Source organism: Podarcis filfolensis (assembly GCF_964270895.1).
Source record: "Podarcis filfolensis genome assembly, chromosome: 3".
Taxonomy (NCBI): Eukaryota; Metazoa; Chordata; class Lepidosauria; order Squamata; family Lacertidae; genus Podarcis; species Podarcis filfolensis.
In genome coordinates, this window is record NC_139606.1 from 94,042,712 (window position 1) to 94,061,574 (window position 18,863).

An 18,863-nucleotide genomic window follows, 5' to 3' on the forward strand; every position below is an offset into this window, starting at 1 on the left:
TAGTCCATTAGCCATTCCGGTTTATTTATGTCCCCTTTCCGGCAGAGTTTGGAGCCAGTAATTCAAGAGATGAAATTTGGAAGAGGCACACAGTGCACAAGGATATAAAACACTGACATATCCTTTATGCTAGAAGATCCTTTTTATTTTCTTTTAACTAAGCTCTGCAGACACCTACTTTGGAAAGACTACGGGATATTAACCTTCATCTAATCTTTGTTTTTCCTGGCACTGTTAAAGCATAATACCTCTCAAGGATCAACTGGAAGAATTAAATCCAAACTAAAGTAATTTCCTGTGCAAAATTAAAGCAAAGAAGCAATATTAACCAAGTAAGCTTCTCTCCATCAGACCTGGTGGCCAGGACAGAATGGCTCCTTACTGCCCCTCTCTGGTGCTAGTGGAAAATACATTACAATGACATAGCAATACTGTATCCTTGTATTTGTATTTATTTAGTTTAAGGTAAAGGGACCCCTGACCATTAGGTCCAGTCGTGGCCGACTCTGGGGTTGCGGTGCTCATTTCGCTTTATTGGCCGAGGGAGCCGGCGTACAGCTTCTGGGTCATGTGGCCAGCATAACTAAGCCGCTTCTGGCGAACCAGAGCAGCACACGGAAACGCCGTTTACCTTCCCGCCAGAGCGGTACCTATTTATCTACTTGCACTTTGACATGCTTTCGAACTGCTAGGTTGGCAGGAGCAGGGACCGAGCAACAGGAGCTCACCCCGTCACGGGGATTCAAACTGCCGACCTTCTGATCGGTAAATCCTAGGCTCACTGCGCCACCCACGTCCCTTATTTATTTATTTAATTACTTAATTATGCTGTTGGTGTTTTTACTGTTGCTATTGTAGCATTGTGTTTTTATGTTGTATACTGCTTCGCCGTATTTGCAGTGCGTTTTACAAATAATTAAGTATTTATTTATTTAGTTACTTCATTATTTGCAAATACGACGAAGCAGTATACAACATAAAAACACAATGCTACAATAGCAACAGTAAAAACACCAACAGCATATCAACAAAAACCGGTTGGTTAAAAAACACACAAAAGAAATAAATCACATTCTAAATGTGAATTACAGTTTTTAATCATCATCTGAGAGAAAACTGAACTTCTGTTAGTAAGAAGTTCCACAAGGCAGGAACTCAGTAGCTCTGACGGATAAACTACATTCCTCTGTATGTATGAGTATGTGTGTGTTTGTGTGAGCTTTCAATGTATGGTGTGTATGCAGTTAGAGAGAAGGGGGGACAAAATTCCAACACCCTAAACCAGGACCATGCAACAGAAGACAGGTTGGGTTGATTTCTCCCAACTCCACATTTTCCCAGGCTGCTGTTATGTTTTACGAAGGGTAGTAAAAGAGAGGCTGACAGCAATTAACGAAGAAATGTTGCTGTGAATCAGATTTTCTCTGAAATGTTACCTTTATTCCCCAAATCAAGGATGGTCTTCTTTTTTTGCTGTTGTTGGCCTGAGGGCATTTTCAGGGTTGGTTTTTTTTTGTTTTTTTTAATGCTTTAGTTAAATACTATACAATAACACAATTTGCCATTTACAGTGGTACCTCTGGTTACATACTTAATTCGTTCCGGAGGTCCGTTCTTAACCTGAAACTGTTCTTAACCTGAAGCACCACTTTAGCTAATGGGGCCTCCCACTGCTGCCATGCCGCCACCACACAATTTCTGTTCTCATCCTGAAGCAAAGTTCTTAACCTGAGGTACTATTTCTGGGTTAGCGGAGTCTGTAACCTGAAGCATATGTAACCCAAGGTACCACTGTATTCCACTGGGCCATGTTCAAAGGCACAGTAACCTCTTGCAAGTAAGGGTCATACCAAGCGTCAGCTTTAAAGTTTGGTGGATGGGAGTGGAGAACTTGTTGGATGGAGCCTCTCTCAGCTCCTGTCTTGAACTTCTCTTCGCTGGTCTTGGACTCAGGAGTTTTGGCCCTTGGATTTTCAATCGGGGTCTTCTCCGCCAACCCTTTGCCTCGTGAGAGCTCTGGGTCTGGATTAGCTCCTTTCCTGCTGCTGAGTCTGTAACATTATTCTGCTTAATAAAGCTCACTTCCTTGTTCTTACAGTATTTCATATCAGTTATATACCACTTGATTGTAGGGAGTTGGGAACCTTAAAACAGTTTACAGTGGTACCTCGGGTTACATACGCTTCAGGTTACAGACGCTTCAGGTTACAGACTCCGCTAACCCAGAAACAGTACCTTGGGTTAAGAACTTTGCTTCAGGATGAGAACAGAAATCGTGCTCTGGCGGCGCGGCAGCAGCAGAAGGCCCCATTAGCTAAAGTGGTGCTTCAGGTTAAGAACAGTTTCAGGTTAAGAACAGACCTCTGGAACGAATTAAGTTCTTAACCTGAGGTACCACTGTACAAGTATGAGCGTCTGCTGACATGTTTTAGGATGGGAGTTAGGAGAAGCACCACCAGGATGGTGGAATGCATTCCCAAGTGGGACTCATCGTAACTCAGAATGCTGCAGCACGATTGCTGACAGGAAGGAAACCTTCATGTTACACCAGGCCAAATTAAAGGTTACTATTTGTATTAAAAGTGTTTAATTGCTTGAGACCAGTTTGCTCAAAGGATCACCTTACTTCATATATGCCCACTCAAGTGACTTCGATCTGTGGAGCTGTCATTTTAACATGTAATGTTTATTCCACACTTATAAAGAACCAATCTTTTCGCACCCATGCTCTGAAACTCCCTGCTCATTGACATCATGCAGATGCCTTCACTGTACTGTTTACGGCGGCTGCTAAACACCATATTTAAAGGCAAGTCTACCCAGATATGTAATGCTAATATGTACTTTACTATGCATTTTTATTTTATTTTTTAAACTGCTGTTTGTATTTCTGTTTTGAAAAATCTTTTACGCTTACTTGTTTTCAACTTCTGACTTTTATCGATAATGTTAATGTATCTTTCATAACCCACTTAGAAGTTTTTACAATTAAACAGGAAACAAATTCTGTTAAATAAAACACACAAATAAATCCTGATTTATCTTTTTTTCTTTTTAGGTGATGTATGTTGCATCTGGGTTCTATTAAGTCTGGTTTTGGGGTGTATTTAACTGCCGTTGCTTCTGTTGGTTTATTTATTTTTATTAAAAAAATCAGTCACTTCAATTTGTTCCTGACCTATGATATTCGGTTAACCTATCATGTTAAAACATGGTATTGTTGTTGTGAGCAACTGTGGGGGTCTGTTTGAGTCAAAACGCAGAGAGATATACCCTAAATGAATAGTAATAAAGACAGACAGACAGCGTTTCAGGGATGCTAGTGTTCTCATTGAGGAATCCTTAATAAGCTTCCCAAACTCCTCAGGCACTGCTGGAAAACAATCTGAAGACCCTTCGTACACAAGGAGATCAGCTGCCCATTGGACCTGGGAGCACGTCTGATTAATACCTACTTAAGAATCCACATTTTAAATCTCCAGTTAAATCAATTGATTAATTACACCAATTAATCAGATAACGCTGCCAGCCACAATAAAAATTGCATTTGGGTGACATAAATGGCACAGCCAGCATTTTTGTGATGTGTCCAGCTCCGAGGCGGAAGTGCAGAGCATTTTTCTCTGCACAGGGATAAGTTCCCCTGTAACTTCCAAACTCGTTTCATTGATGCCACACTTCTGGACGCATAATTTAGACGAAAACGAACGCAAAGGCAACATCCTTGAGTCACCTAGTCCTTCTCACCGGAATTGTTTCTAATTGAATGTTAAGATCAAAGTTTAAGTTTATAAGAGTGAAAAACAAGCACAGATAAATAGTTATTATCTGACATCCTTATGAAAATTCATGACCTGCAGCTTTATCGGGGACCTTTTAAGAATTCTAATTGTGAAGTATGCAGAACTGTTAAATGGCTAGTGCTCCAGTCTCTTGATAAGAAGCGAGTTAAATAATTGTCCTGTTTAACTTGTGCTTGTTAACCTTTAAGGTCAACTAGTTTGAACATACGTTTAATGAAATCCTGGAGCCAGAATTTATGATACTGCTGCTGAATGTTAAATTGGACAATTTACATAAGCAGGACATTAACCTTCTGAGTACTAAATAGCATTTTAGCACTTAGCCGCTGGGGACAATAAGGGACATGTTCTATATATTTGTGATTAGCTTGCCTGGAAACTCTCATGATGACCAATTGGCCTACCAAGTTTAGCAGCATAATTAAATGAATGGACTCAGCCTAAGTAAATTATCATTGCTGTGTACAGTATATCATTATAGTCCTAAGGAGGAGGGGGAGGGGGGAGAAAGGATATGAATAATTTAATATTACATTACTAATTTATCAATGCTAAGTGACTGTGAGGAGACTCTCTGTAATTCATTGGTTTAAATTTGATATTTGATTTACTGGTGGTGTGATTAAACTTGAGCCTACTTAATTTCTTTATCAGAAATTTATGGTAACTCAGAATTTATGATAGCGCTCCCAACTGCCCCCTCCCCTCACACACACACACACACACATACACACCTTCCCATTCCGGCAACGGATGCATTTTTCGTTTTCTTCTTCTTTGTTAATAACAGCAAATGCAAAATATTACGCATAATCAAGCTTGTCATTAAGCCATTTTTCACAGCTCGCGGCAGCTACTTCCCCTCCCTGGCTGAATCTCTCGTAAGAGCCACCTTCAGCTTCACCTGCGGGGAAAGCGGGATACAAATTTAACATGTTAGCCACCTGATAATAATTAAATAAATGAAGTGCCAGCCTTGGAAATCCTCTGGGCTCTAAGCTTTCCCTATACAAAAGTCATGTCTCCAGGGAAAATGTCCCAATCAGATCTAAAAGATAAAGCCAGCCTGATAACCTGCTCCCTCTCCCTGCCTCACACTTACCTATTCGGCTGCTCCTCAAAGAGAAAGCTCATTGTAGGTGCCAGGTTTGATGAGTAATCAAATTTGTCATTTTTCACAGCTGGCTGCATCTTGCTCCCCCTGGCTACACACGGCTTGAATCATAGAGGTGGAAGGGACCCCAAGAGCCATCCAATCCAACCCCTGCAATGCAGGAATCTCACATAAAGAATTCCTGGAAGATGGCCATCCAAGCTCTGTGGGAAAACCTCCAATGAGGGAGGTCCTTCAGAGGGAGTCCATTCCACCGTCATACAGCTCTTACTAGGGCCGTCTTTACCCGGGGGTGCAAGGGGCGCAGGGCACCCGGGCGCCAAATTCTGGGGGGCTCCAGGTGCCCACCGCTGAAGCCGCCTAAGCATATTGTATTGGGCTGCTATGTGGCAGCAGGGTCAGTGGCGCCTTTGACATGACTGATCTCGCGCACAGGCTCCAGAACCTTCCCAAGAAGAACTTGTATATGCACGCACGCAAGGGCCCTCCCAGCTCCTCTAGAAATAAGGTTGTTCCCACAATGCCCAAGATGGTTCTCCCATGCATGCGCACAATGCCTGCCCGTCTCATCTTTCAGACACCTCTCTACGACCGTAAGTGCATGCGTGGAGTCTTTACACCGACTCCCAATGTGTTCTTTGTCTTCTTTAGAAAAGCTGGTTTTAAACACACAAAAAACACTTCCTTTTGGAGCCGCGCAGGCGTGAACGCTATTTATCAAATGATAATAGTAACATAAGCAAAATGAAAGTTAATTTGGGGGCTAAACTAAATTTGGGGGCACTGGGCGGATCTTTGTACCACGGTGGCACATATCGTAAAGTTCTGCCCAGACGCTGAGGTCCAGCTCCGAGGGCCTTCTGGCAGTTCCCTCATTACGAGAAGCAAAGCTACAGGGAACCAGGCGGAGGGCCTTCTCGGTAGTGGCCCCCGCCCTGTGGAATGCCCTCTCACCAGATGTCAAAGAGATAAACAACTACCTGACATTTAGAAGACATCTGAAGTTTTTAATGTGTGACATTTTAATGTATTTTTAATCTTTGTTGGAAGCTGCCCAGAGTGGCTGGGGAAACCTAGCCAGATGGGCGGGGTACAAATAATAAATTATTATTATTATTATTATTATTATTATTATTATTATTATTATTATGACAGCCTTGGCTCTTAGCATTGGAAAGGTATTCCTAATGCTGCAGACATGACTCCTTTGCACACCCAACCAATCACTGTGCTGTGTGGGAGAGGACATCCTACAGATACCATCATCTCAAAAGGTCCAATCCACATTGGGGCTTTAGTGTGACAGCACCTGCCCCACATTGCCTATCAGACAGGCACCTTGTCTATTGACTTTCCATTGCCTGCTAATATATCCCACTTGGTTTCTGTCCTGGATCTAAATTAATCTTACATATGTACTGCTGTTGGTTTTTTATCTTTTTATATTTATAGTTGTTTTCTTAGATTGTTTCAATATGCAATACGTTGGTTTTTTTTTACTTTCCTATTCAACAGCAACCCCAGCTGCTTTTCACCACCTAGAGAGGAAAACCCCTATGTATTCCCCCTCCCCATATGATGAAAAGCAGCCCAGAAGGATTTTGAGTGGGAAAAGAGCCCAAAGGGGAAAGGGCTGAGCAGCCCTTCTCCATACAGTGTTCAGCTCAAAACGGTATCTTCCAACCACATTTCTTTCAAAGGGGGGGGGGGGGGAGAGAGAAGACTCAGGTAAATTTACTTGCAATTGCATGCTATGTATAGTTTGGCCCTCAGCCATTAAGGTGACTCAGGAGTCCAAGCGGAAGAACTGAGCAAGGCATGATGGATGACAGTTCAAGAAACCGTGCAGACTTCCCGGCTGTTGCTGCTGTTCCTTATATAGGCAGAGCAGGGCAGTTATTAGGCCCTGTGTTCAGGTTAAGCCTTTGTGGCTCTGATGAAAGGAGAGCCGATGGGAAGGCCATGACTTGCTCCCTAGAGTCTCCATTTACGGCGGACATAGCGGCGATGGGAAAGGAGCGCCGAGGCTCCATAGCCTAAATGCTCTTCCCGGTGCCTGCTGCTGTTCCTTAGTCATAGGGGAAGGGGGAAGCCAATGGGGTTGCAGGACCCCGATGAAACCGAATCTGTCACTGTCGAAGCACGAGAGCAGAAACCTCACGAGATGATTTATACGCTTCAGCCTGGATGTGATGGATCATGCAGATGCCGAGCCCAACTGCATTAGCCCAGCAGCCGGGGGGGGGGGGGCGAGAACCAACCAGACACCAACAGTGGCACTTGACAGGGAGCGGGGGTGGGGAGGAAGGAGGTGTCAACATAAAAAATGGCAGTGTTGACGTTTATAGTCTGAATCTGATGCACTTTTGCAAAAGCTCCACAAATTGCTCCAGGATGGATGGATGATGTTAATAATGCTTCCCTCAAAAAAAACCCGCTCATTTATAGTGGGGTTTGAAGTTATGCAAAACGATCCTATTTCAGAATCAGAATACTACATGCATTGTTTATAAATGCATTGTCTCAGCGGCCGTATCAATACTGGAGGAACAGCTTGTCTGTGATGTTCAAATAGCTCCCTCTCTGACTGCCTTCCTCTGGCTTCTGAACGCTTTGCAATTATCATTTCTGCGGGCTTTTAACTTGACACACTGGAATAGATGTTTTATGTCCCGGCCTTTGCTTGGTTGATTTTGCGCTTCTGATTTCATATTGTGATTTTAACTACTGCAAACCTCCTTAAGTAATGCATGCGTAAATATCAGAGTATACATTTTTATAAGAAAAAACAAACACACTCAATCAAGGCTGGATTAAAGGGGCAAGGGCTTTAGGCCGAAGCATTTTCTTTGGTCTCTCCCATCGCCAATCCAAACGCTATACATTGTTTTCATTAATTTTCCCGAGACAAGTGCCACAATGTGCACCTGTGTGTTTATATAAGTACACACACACACATTTTCAACGTCACGACTTCTCCTCTCGCCTATCCTGCTCTGTCTTCTAGAATGTTCTTTGGTGGGTTCTCAGATTCAGACCATTTGGGAAGGAGGCCAACATTGATTTTTAGCATCTTTATGCCACAATTCTCTGCTACAAACGGTACTCAGAACTGTGTGCACATTTTAAAAACATATAGTAAAACAACCCAATAAAAACCAGCACAGCTAAAACAATCTGCAGTCAAAGTTAACAACAGGACAGGACGACAGCAAACGAAAAAGAATGTTCAGTGGGCACCTTCTTAGGCAGCATGCAAAAAAACCCCACAATGACCGCTCCCAGACTGGTGGAGTTTTTGTAGGCATATTCTGCTGTGTGTCACTGAGCTGTGCATTACCGGGAAGAGGGGGCGGAGGGCTGGGTCCCTTCAAATTCTATGATTCTATGATTCTATGGTTGTTTCAATAATAGTGCGTTAGTGCTGTATTCATACTGGATCATCCAAACGTCGGCTACATTAATACCATACATTTAAAGTACTGTGATACCACTTCAAGCAGTCATGGCTTCCCCCAAAGAGTTCTGGGGACTGTATTCTGTTAAGAGTACTGAGCATTTATCAGGAGACTCTCTAGTCTCCTCACAGAACTACAAATCCCAGAGTTCCCTGGGAAGAGGAATTGATTGTCAAGCTATTCTGGAATTATAGGTAGCTCTTTGAGAGGAATTGGGAGGCAGACTCCCCAATAAGCAACCCATGGATTATTTGGGATACAGTGATTTCTTAATTGACTTGGATAGGGAAAGGATGGTGAAGAAATAGCATAAATCTTCAGCGAGGACCCAGTGACCCCACAAGAGAGTAGAGATCACTCCACTTACAGTCATACCTCTGGATGTGAACTGGTTCTGTTCCAGAGCCCCGTTCGCATCCTGAAGCGAACACAACCCGCATCTGCACGTGCCGCGATTCGCCGCTTCCGCGCATGTGCGTGACGTAATTTTGAGCGTCTGCACATGCGCGAGCGGTGAAACCCGGAAGTAATGCATTCCGTTAATTCCGGGTGGTCACTGAGTGCAACCCGAAAACGCTCAACCTGAAGTGTATTCAACCCGAGGTATGACTGTATTTGCACAGGGGAAGGCATAGACCGATGTCAAAAATGCAGTTTTTAATTCCTCCGCCAGTTGGAGTGCCTTGGGAAAAGAGTTCACTGTGATGAAAAGCTCGACCTGTTCCTCAAAATGAAAGATCTCCCACTTCTCCACCCCTCCCTTCTTGAGGACAGGATGTTTTTTCAGTCTGCTTGGTCTCATATCTCAGGAGGTGGGGTGTCCATGCACTTGTTGGACAACCAGCCATACAGCCTCCCAGAAGCTTAGGGAGTCCATGATCTGCATCAAGACACTTAGTTAACAGTGTGATTCAACTCAGAAATGTGAAAATCACCCCCAAATCAGCCCAGTTCACCTGGTATGGGTTTTTTAAAAAACTTTTCATTTCACCAGCTGTTGGCATCTGTCTGTCTCAGAAGACAGTGAAAGAGCGTGCCCATACTATCCATATCCACCTGAACCATTTGTTAATTATTTGTTTCTTCAATGTAACTGTTATGTACAGAGCTGAATCCTAGAACAATAGGATCCAGAATGCAGCAGTCTGATTGGTCCGCAGGAGCCACCCAATCCAGCTCTTGTGGAAGCGAATCAGCGACCTGATTGGCCTGCAGGAGCCAATCAGGCTTCTGGAGGAGGTGAATCCGCAACCTGACTGGCCCGCAGGAGCAGCCCAGAATTAGCCAATCATGCGGGGCCCATTGTGTAAATAATGTACATATAGCTAGACGTTTTGGGGAAAGTTTCATTCATTGCTACTATGAGCTGAATGAAGAGCATGAAATTCACACTCGACTCCGAGTATATTTCAGTAACATCAACTAAGCCTGTGCAGTGTTGCAATAGAGATAACAAAGAACAAACCAGGGAAAGACAGGAGTGCCGTGACTTCCATATTGCAAACATGGTTTGGGTGAATGGATCCGGTAGCTGTTTGAGCAGTGGGTTCCACATTAGTATAAAGGGTAATGCCCTTTTACTTTTCTTTTACTTCTCTTTTACTTTTACTGTGACACCTCCCCAGGTGAAGTGCAGCCACGTCTTCAACTAGCCATTCTAGGTGCTAATGCCTGTTTAAGAACAACAACAGCCTTGGACCACATTCTAAATATTTTTTCAAGGCTCAGTCCTGAGTAGCAACCCGGAGTGAGTCTTAGAAACTGGGAGCCTGAAACCAAGAGACAGGGCTGGAAAACAGGCCTGAGCTGCCCCATCCCTCCTAGGCGCTCTCTGGCTGGAAGGTGCTTGGGAGGGACGTGGCAACTCGGGCACCCTGCAGGACCAGCGCTGCCTGAAAAAGCAGCATGGGGCCAGCACACGCCAGCCACATCCCTGCTAGGCCCTGCAGTCACTCCAGCACGTACCCTGCCCCCATGGTGTGCCACTCCCTAGGCGCCAGTGGGGCTTGCCACGCTGCTGATGAGACCCAGGTATACCATGTTGCTCAAGCAATACTCAGCTGGAAAAGGAAGTCGTTTTATACTCCTTCCTGCAACTTGGCTCCCTGTATGTTTCTGAGCACAATTCAAAGTGTTGGTGCTGCCCTTTAGAGGCCTAAACGGCCTCGGTTCAGTATACCTGAAGGACCGTCTCCACCCCCATCGTTCAGCCTGGACACTGAGGTCCAGTGCTGAGGGCCTTCTGGCGGTTCTCTCACTGTGAGAAATGAAGTTACAGGGAACCAGGCAGAGGGCCTTCTCGGTAGTAGCACCCTCCCATCAGATGTCAAGGAAATAAACAACTATCTGGCTTTTAGAAGACATCTGAAGGCAGCCCTGTTTAGGGAGGTTTTTAATGTTTGATGTTTTATTGTGCTTTTAATTCTGTTGGGAGCCGCCCAGAGTGGCTGGGGAAACCCAGCCAGATGGGCGGGGTATAAATTATTATTATTATTATTAATAATAATAATAATAATAATAATAATTGGCAACAGGATAAACCAGTAGCCAACCTGGATGGGTAGAGACCAGCCATCTTTCCAGACATCATCATCATCATCATCATTCTTAATTTGTATACCGCCTTTCTATCTTACAATACTCAAGGCGATTTACAAGCTGAAGAAACAAAAAATGTATATCTTAACACATTCTAATGCAATACAAAAATGTGATAATAAAACATAACTTTAAAATAGGCAACCTCCATCAAAAAAGTAACGTTCAACAATCATTAGAGTAGTATAAAATAATAATATCAACATATAAAAGTTAAACAGAAATCCACTCAACAGTTACAGTTATGCTATAGTTGTGCAAATTGGTGGTGCTTTTTTCAACTCAAAGGGAGAAGGCAAGCGAATGGGGAGTACTATCAGGGGCAAGGAGAAGGTGGCCCACTCAAACTGGGGTTGGAGGAGCTACTGAGGATACCATGTAACTGGGCCTCCAAAACAGGAGGTGTGCAACATTTTTGCTACTAGATTGTTTCCCTTCTGTTTTGAGACTGAAGCGGATGAGGGACAGGGTGACATATTTTAACTACCAATTGATTTTAACTGGAATTCAGTGACCCAGCATTGGCTTAAAAGCAGTGTTTGAATCTCCCATTGTTGTAGGTGCATTTTGCGACAGGGAATTTCATTAGCCGTGAGCAGCTTCTGAGCTCCGCGCCTAAGATTTCAGATTAAAACTGCATAGTGTAAGGAAAGGAGGACCTTTTTCTGCCTCCCCACTTCCAGCTACTCTCTGAAGACTGGAGAAGAAACTATCCTAAGAATATTAGGGGGGTGGGTGGGCAGAGGAAGGACTAGACCATGTGAAAAATGAAGATAATATTTTAGCTGCAGTTCATTCATTTTGAGCTTTGTATTCTTGTTATCAAAAAAGCGCACCTAGATATTCTTCTACTTAAACAACAAAAGCAAAGGAAAACCCACCACCTTCTGAAGTGTCAGTAGCTTGCACCACCAGGAAGCGCTCCCTCATTCGTTTTCTTGTAATTCAAAGTCTCACTCTCTGGAGCCACAGAAAAGCCATTTTCACCTCTGGTCCTGCCCCATGGAGGTTGTGCAGAAGGGAATGTGCACCTCCCAGCTGAAAAATGCCCCCTCCGCCACCCCAGACCAAAGAGATGTCCACTGGCGGTTGCAGTAGAGAGAATACATCTAGGTCAGGGGTCAGCAAACTTTTTCAGCCGTGGGCCGGTCCACTGTCCCTCAGACCTTGGGGAAGCAGACTATATGGGGGGGGGATGAACGAATTCCTATGCCCTACAAATAACCTAGATATGCATTTTAAATAAAAGCACGCATTCTACTCATGTAAAAACACCAGGCAGGCCCCACAAATAACCCAGAGATGCATTTTAAATAAAAGGGCACATTCTACTCATGTAAAAACACACTGATTCCTGGACCGTCCGCGGGCCAAATTTAGAAGGCAATTGGGCTGGATCTGACCCCTGGGCCTTAGTTTGCCTACCCATGATCTAGGTGGTCAGCTGGTCTGACATGTTTGAGTTTGAAAGCAACTCAGTGAAGGGAGCACATTTTTTCTTATAGTGACACCTCAAAGGAATCAGGGCCAAGTATATTTTGTGCTAAAAGAAATCCAGAATACTGCAGCAACATCATCCAAATTATTTACTCGAAAAGACCAAATTCTCAGAACAGTACAAAACCAGAAATTCTGTTACTGTATTTTTTTTTTAAAGAAAAATGAAAAACATGTATACACTTTAAAATGTCAAATATAGGAAGCACATCTGAAAGCACACGTGTCGTCCAATGAAAACACACTATCAATACTTCCAGTAATCAGTCACCGTTTCACAGAGTATAAAAGGTATAGATCTGAGGATTTATTACCATCTTCTCATGAGTCCCATTTCATCGTCAAGCAGAATTGAGATAAGCTATATGTGTGGCCTAGTCATAACCACTAAGGGAAAGGATTGTGATTGTTTGCTCCTGTACCATTGGCTATATGGGACAAATTGTCCTGGATACTATTTCTAATTATAAGCTGTATATAAATTTATTGACATCAACTGGGAGCTTGCTTCCAATGCTAACCGCCGTATGTGTGGGGTGGGAGCAATTTCCTGCAAGATCATAGCTAGAGGTGGAAGGCTTAAACCTCCCCTCCCTGTGCCCATGCTATTAGTGTCTAGATTGATGTTCTTATATATGTTTAAAACTGCTGTGTAAATGATGTTTTTATCAATCATACTCTCCTTTGCACTCATCTGTTTGTTGCACATATTCATGGCACTGTTTGCAAAATGTATGGTTTTGCATTGACGTTTGAAATGAAACTGGACTGGACGGAACCCCCAAGTCATACATCAGCCTTCTTTAGCTCAAGAAAGTGGTGTGTGTGAGAGAGAGTTTTAAGATACATTGCCTGTGTTACCTGGCTCTATTTTTCTCCTTTGTTGTTGATGTCACTGCAGTGCATCGGTGCTTTCAATCAGCTGTCACCAGGAGTACAAGGAGCAAGGGTCCTCAGAAACAATTTGAAAAGAGCTGTTCCATGTCAGACGTTCGCCTTTCCTTTCCCTTGCTCCGCCTTCCAGGTTATTCTTCACTTGAGACACTTCTTCGTACGTCTGGAAAACGTTCTCAATGAACAAACAAACAAACATCACAATTAGATACATCAAAACTTTGCACTTTTCCACAGAGGTGAAGAAATCCCCAAAGCAATGCATGGACAGAATGTGCTCAGCAGTTATCCCGGTATGATGTGCTATGAGAGGATATTAGTGTGTTGTGGGAAAATATGTTGAAAAATTAAGAGCATTGAGGGCCCATCAAAGGCCCCCGTCTGGCCCAGCACCCTGGCAGAGTATTTAAAGGCAGATGCTCTCGCTTGGAGGGCTCCTCAGTGTGCTGCCTCACACACAATGACCAGCCAGATGCCTCTGGGAAGCCCCAAAGCAGGTCAGTGAGGCAGTAGCTCTCTCCCACCATTGCTCTCCAGGGACTGGTTTTCCGGTTCCTTACCACCAGCCCATGCACGAATCACAACTCTCTGTGAGTCATTGCTCTGGCATTGCCCCTTTCTAAGTGGCATCAGTTGGAGAAGAGCAGCTCTAAGGGAGATTGAATGGCTTGGCCAAGCCTGTCCAGTGTACAGAGATGAAGCAAAATTGCATGTCCTTGGAGGAGTTTGCCAGTTGCATCTCTGCATGATTTACTGCTCTGGCCTTGTCCCCTTCCAATCAGCTTTTGCTGTGGGCAGGTCATTCTGCAACACACTTCTGAACTGGTAAATCTGGCTCACACAGTCGCTCCCAGTGCAGAGACACAGTAAACAGGTTCGCCCTCAGCAGAGGTTGCCCATCTTCTCTCTGCCTGAGTTACTGCACTGAATTTGCCTTTTTCCAGTCAGAAGGCACATGCAGAACCGTGACTCATGCAGGACCAAATGTGGTGTGTTGTGGCAGTTCTGTGTATTGAAACATAGAACCGCACTCGTCACTTAGAAAGGGAGGTGGGGTGGAAATCTGACATTTCCTAGTGAAAGGAACATGACTGCAATACTTTTGAGGGACCCAGGAAAATTCAAAAGAATATTTAGCTCCACATTAACTTGTTTAGAATCAGCATGCCAGTTTTATTAGAGGACATTAAGTTTGTCTCCCACTTCCTCCCCCTTTCCCTTCATTTCGAAGAAATTATTCATCTGAGCAAAAGGTTATGTTTTCCTTCTGAATCTCTCTCTCCGCTGTGGTATATCGAAGTATTTTCCAATGACGCTCCTCAAGAATTATTTTAGATAAAAGCACCCATGTAGCAGATTGATGGAAGGTAATGTATTTTTTAATATATATATAAAAATATCTCTCTAATTCTCTTCTCTGTAAAACACCCTCGCACAAAACAGGCTCCCCCTCCCAAAAGAAGAAAGAATCTCCCTCACACCCAGCCTGCCCCCCCTCGCTTTACCATGTAGTGTTTAAAATGCATAATCTCTTCTGTTGCTTTGGTAAGTCAATCACACTAACAGGTACAACGGCCTCAGGCTAAGTACAGCAAGTGACAAAAATGCTTTCAGGTTGTCATGTCTTAAAGCTGAAAGGTTGCCCCCCCCTTCAATCCCCACTGCTTATTCATCTTCATCGGCTTGAATAATGCTTTTCCCATGTTGTTACGTGTTGGTAAATTAAAGAAGCCTTCCAGACAGTTCTGTCAACAATTTACTGAAATGTACCTCATTAGTGAGGTTGAGCTGTCACATGAACATAATTTAATCCTACCAAATTATCACTCAAAAATACTAGAATATCCAGACGAAGGAGGCGAGGTTTCGGGGAATGCTGCCACATTTTCCCCATGGATGAAGTTTCACATGTATTCCTCTCCATCCCCATCCCCCCCCCTTTAAAAAGGTTCTTGCAGTTTAGTTTACAATACAACACACACCAGCTCCATATCTCACAGTTTATCAGTGCAGATTTATGTGTTTTTACTCAGAAATATTCCCCACTGTAATCGATGGGGTTTACTCTCAGGTAAGTGTGCACATAGATATGCAACCTGATGGATGTTTTGGTTCTGTGCTCTCTGTGCTATTTTATCACACTGGTTTTGTATTTGATTTTAACGTGCGCTTGTCTCTCAAGCTACTTGTGAATTTTTATTGCAGTGTGGTTTTATTGTTGTTCGTTTATTGTGGTGTTCTATTCTCATTTCTTATTTTGTATGATGCCTACAGCATTTACTTTATGAGGTGTCTCATAAATAATAATAATAATTAATACATGGCTGGTTCAAATACAATAGATTTTATGCTTAGTTCTGGTGGTAGTGGGGAACAATGTGTGAAGATCTCACACGTGTTTAATTTGCCTCATGCACATGCTTTGGGAAATAGTGGCTTCTCAAAATATGCACAGTCTTTACACATGACCATCTGTATGGCCACACACATATTTTCCCCTACACGTTGTCTGTTGTACTTTGTCTCCAAACAGGCACTAATAACTGGCTCATTAAGTAGGGGCTTTACAGAGCACTCAGGCAGGCCTCTAAATACAGGCCTGCAGCAGGGTTTGTATTAGACTAGGGGTGACAAACTTGTGGTCCTCCAAATGTCACTGGACTCCAACTCCCATCAACCCCAGCCAGCATGACCAATGGTCAAGTATGCCTGCATAAGAATATCACATGTGTGAAGTGAGCCAAATAGCACCAAGGCTATGTGTGAAATATATGAACCACTGATGCCCACTTGGCACAGCTTGTCACCTAACAAACTAAACACAGTTCACCAAGCATTGCTGCTCGTCCTACATTTATTTATTTTCTCACAGAACCGGGGGGGGGGTGTACATGAGACTTTCCAGATGGTTCTCTATGCAGGCACTGACTGGATATAGGCCCACTTAGCTTCAGCAAGGTGGTAGTCCCATGTGCAATGCCCTGAAGGGTATGTAGCTATGGGCTGCCTCTGAAGATTTCTCAGAAACGAGAGAGAGAGAGAGAGAGAGAGAGAGAGAGAGAGAGAGAGAGAGACATAACATTCAAAACAATAACACACATGTAGGCAATCTGCAGTCTGTATGTGGCTCCCTTGGGTCTCTCCTGCAGGTCCTTGAATGTATTCGCACCACAACAAATATGTCCGACATGGAAAACCAGGTGCAGGGTGAAGAATCGAGAAGAGCCTGGTAAACAATGCTCTTCCTGCTTTCTCCATCACCTCTGTGGAAATTTTCATTGTTGTGGATTGACTGCTGCTTTGCGTATCAGGAAGAGCAAATAATAAATGATTCCCTCTACTTTATGTCGTATTTCAGCTGAGAGGCATTTGGCCTCTTTTGTGGAAATGGCCGCTCATCCCTTCTCAGGAGGGTGGTGGTTGTGGACCCTGACTCTGTCCATCCTCCCCAGCAGCTAGGACTCACATGTCTTGCTGGACTTTAAGAAATTCCCTGGCCGGCAGAATCAAGGAGTGGGGATTCATTGCAAAAATGTGGGCTTTAAATAGGCCAATCGGAAGCCCCAGATGGGCAGTACCTTGCTGGCTGGCTGGCTAAGCATTGTTGGAGCTCATTCTATCACACCTCATAGTACTCACTGCATAGGGGAAGGTGGTACTGCGACAGGTACTGCAACCAGGAAGATAGGAACACGGGAAAATGCCTTATATCAAGTCAGAGCTTTAGTCCGTCTAGCTCAGCATTGTTCATTCTGCCTGGCAGTGGCTCTTCAAGGTTCCAGAAAGGGGAGATTCCCAGCCCTACCTGCAGATGCTGTAGACTGAATAATAATAATAATAATAATAATAATAATAATAATAATAAATTTTTATTTATACCCCGCCCTTCCCAGTTCAGGAAACCAGGCTCAGGGTGGCTAACAACAAATTTAAAACACTTAATTGATGCTACAAAAAAACCCCAGCATAAAATACAATATAAAGTGTAAATAACAATAAAATCAAGAATCAAAAATCAATTTAGGGAGAAAATCCATCCAATAAACATTAGATGAACACCAGGGCTAGCTGGCTAAATTAGTCCCACTTGGGCCAGCAAGGAGACCAGGGGAGAACCAGATGTGGGATCCCAGAGTGGGGAATCTTCACAAAAAGGGGAGGGGGAGGGAAGGAAGGGGAACAAAAGATCAGGCCAGGTTCAAATTGAAAGCCAGGCGGAATAGTTCTGCCTTACAGGCCCTGCGGAAGGAAGTTAAATCCTGCAGGCCTCTGGTCTCATGGGACAGAGTATTCCACCAGGTCGGAGCCATCACTGAGAAGGCCCTGACCCTGGTGGAGGATAATCTAACTTCCTTAGGGCCCGGGACCTCTAAACTATGATTATTCATGGACCTTAAGGTCCTCTGCGGGGCATACCAGGAGAGGCAGTCCCGTAAGTACGAGGGACCTAAGCCACAAAGGGCTTTAAAGGTCAAAACCAGCACCTTAAACCTGACCCGAAACTCCACTGGGAGCCAGAGTAACTGGTAAAGATGTGGTCTTCTGAATGCAACGCAGATTCTTTACCACTGAGGTGTGGCCTTCCCCACAAAGGGCTGATATAAATCGGGACATAGGAAGCCGCCTTATACTATCAGTCCAGGGAGCTCAGTATTATCTGCAATGACTGGTGATGGCTGTCCCTGGTCTCAGGCAAGAGACATTTCCAACCCTACCGGGAGCTGCCAGTGATGGAACCAGGGACCGTTTGCATCCAAAGGTCTACCATTAAGCTACAGCCCTTCTCCTAAGTCCTCAACTGCACAGAGTATCCCTGCTTAACTTTCGTTGCTGTTAGCTCTGCTGGCATTTTTACAGTTTAGGTTTTTTTTAGGCATTGTAAATTAGCAGCCTTCCAAGCCCTTTCAGACCTCCTTCCACCTCCTCGCGTTGTACCTGCCAGGCTCCACAGGCTGCCCTCTAAATTGCAGAAGGGAGAATTGCTGGCTTTGCATAACATAAATTTACAAAGTTAACAGAAACATTGCGTTTCCATAAAGATTGCACAAGGAAAGCCTCAGATGCTTCTCCTAACTGGAGGTGAAAGAGCAAAGGTCTGTCTTTGTGCGACTCTCAGGCAATGAAATACATGCTACTTTAAAAAGGCAGCTGGAGCCTAGTACCACATACTTTCCAGTGGGAATGAACTTTCAAAGCTTTTATTCAGGAAAACTGAACTAGCGTGCTGTGTTTTTTAACCACTGCTTGGAAAAATTCTGAGGTTTTTCTAGCAAGCTTATCAAGGGTTTCTCAACGGACTACATGTCCTAGGTAACAAAGGAAAGCCCTCTTTTTTACATGTCTTTATCGGGTTGTTTGCAACTAACCTTTACTTAGAGTAGACCCATTGCAATTGAAGGACCTGTTAGTCTACTCTGAGTAAATATTAGTTGAATACAACCTAATAAAGACAGACCAATTTAAAGAGTGTTTCCTGTTTTTGTTATTAATTTTAACTGA

General features: G+C 43.8%; 1 long non-coding RNA gene across 1 annotated transcript in view; it reads right to left on the minus strand.

Moving 5' to 3' along the window:
* Positions 1-4,537: 4,537 nt before the first annotated feature.
* Positions 4,538-18,863, minus strand: part of LOC310758904 — a 41,144-nt gene continuing 26,818 nt past the window's right edge. The window contains exons 3-4 of the long non-coding RNA XR_014546079.1: positions 13,332-13,527; positions 4,538-4,707 (exon numbers count right to left, since the gene is read on the minus strand). This is a non-coding gene — a long non-coding RNA (uncharacterized lncRNA). The remainder of the gene's footprint in view (positions 4,708-13,331; positions 13,528-18,863) is intronic.